We start from the raw sequence: 1,991 nt of genomic DNA, 5'->3' as shown, positions 1-1,991 counted from the left end.
GGGGTGGGAGCCAGCTGCAGACCATAGAACCATAGAACTATAGAATTGTTTAGGTTGGAAAAGGCCTTTAAGATCATCAAGTCCAACCATTGACGTAACCCTGCCATCCCACCACTAAACCATATCCCTAAGCACCTCGTCTGCCTGGCTTTTAAATACCTCCAGGGATGGGGACTCAACCACTTCCCTGGGCAGCTGGTTCCAATGTTTGACAACCTTTTTGGTGAATAAATTTTTCCTAATGTCCAACCTAAACCTCCCCGGGCACAACTTGAGGCCATATCCCCTTGTCCTATCGCCAACATTTAAACAGCCTTTTGATGGTTTCCACCCATTTGGGGCTGGTTTCCATGGTGCCGGTTCCCCACTGTGGATCCGTGCTCAGTTATTCACTGCCAGGTCCCCTCCTGAACCCGGGCATGTCCTGGCCAGGATGGTCCCAGGAGGAAGCCCGGGAGAGACGTGGGCTCTCGTCCTGACTAACATGATGTGCAAAAAGGTGCTGGCTCACCTGTGTTTCAAGCAAACAAATAAAAAAGCTGGGACGTGTCTGAGGACCTGCTCAACTAAAAATTAGGATGGTGCAGACTTTACCTGCTGCTCCAGCATTGCAAAGCAGCGATTTGCCAGGCTTCACCAGTGTCTGGGCTGGCTCCCTGCTGCTGGGAGCTGCACCCATCAGCTAGCGGGTAGCAAATACCCGGGTGCTGTGACTTTGACCAACACTTGACCATGCAGCGATCTTCAAACTCCTTCAAAACTGGAGCTAAAAATAGCTCAGAAGAGACCGTCTAGTGCCACTCTCCTTAAATTCACCCCGGGAGGGTGCTCAGGCACTGAGGAGCGGCTGGGTGCTGAGCAGGGTGCACCCTTCAGCGACCAGCACCCGCTTCCCAGAAGAGGGTGCTGTCAGGCAGAAAATAGCAAGCGCAAGGAAGGTATTGAGATGCTGAAACCCGACGTTTTATTTTTAACTCTTCTGGGTGTTTCAGTTGCGCTTGCAGCCCTGGACCTCCAGCTGCTGCGTTGCTCTAATGCTGGTGCGAATGCAGTGGCTTGAAAATGCTGTTTCAGCCTGGATTTTAATGCAAGTGAGACAACAAACTTAAGAAAGTCTTACAAATGTAGTTCATAGTAGTTCATCTTCAGGGGAGTGCATAGCTGGGGTGAGAGAGTGAAGTTTGGATCCCCCTGCCATGAGCTTATGGGGTCGGGGGGGATCCGTCTGATTAAATGTAATTAATTACAGCATGGGTGGCTGTAGACTCCTGGGAAGCCTCTGTGATCAGCGGAGTCTGGGGCAGGATTTGGCTCAGTCTGAAGTGGGCATTGCAAAGAGGCATCACGAAACTGCTGGGTTTGCTCTGCCGATGGAGGGGAGCACAGCCAACACCTGATGGTAGCGGCGTGAACCTTGCCTAGCCCACGCGTTGCAAAAATCCCCCTGATAAAAAAAAAAACAAAACCCACAACAACAAAAAGCTGGAGATGACAGGCTTGTCCTGACAAAGACAGATCCAACAGATGTACTTTGGAAATTCAGCTTAAACCTTTTTGATTCCTATCTTTGCTGTGACCTGCAATTCACCTTCTGCGCCAGATAGGCAGGGTTTAGTATGTATAAGCGGGGGCTGCTGACCCTCAATCCCCCTCCACATCTCTCTGCTTCACTCATTTCCATGTTCCTATCCGAGCTGATCATGTAACGCTCCCCTTTCTGCTGTAATCGGCGAACATCGCTCATCCATTTCATAAAGCTACGAAAACTGAAGAGCGCTATGTGGCGGTGTGCTCCCCCCTCCCCTCCGAATCCCCCTCCCTTGACCTCTTTCAAGTGATAACCACCTGTGGTGGTGGTGATAGATGGGTCTGGTCCTGAAGGATGCACCCACTGGATGTGAGGGAGACAGATAACAATACAATAGCCCAGGGCTATTCTGGAATGTGCCCACCTAAGCACAGTGGTCAGTATGCAAATATGACTATGAGCC

Source organism: Egretta garzetta, unplaced genomic scaffold (genome assembly GCF_000687185.1).
Source record: "Egretta garzetta isolate BGI_Z169 unplaced genomic scaffold, ASM68718v1 scaffold117, whole genome shotgun sequence".
Classification (NCBI taxonomy): Eukaryota; Metazoa; Chordata; class Aves; order Pelecaniformes; family Ardeidae; genus Egretta; species Egretta garzetta.
Note: the sequence above shows the minus strand (reverse complement) of the source record.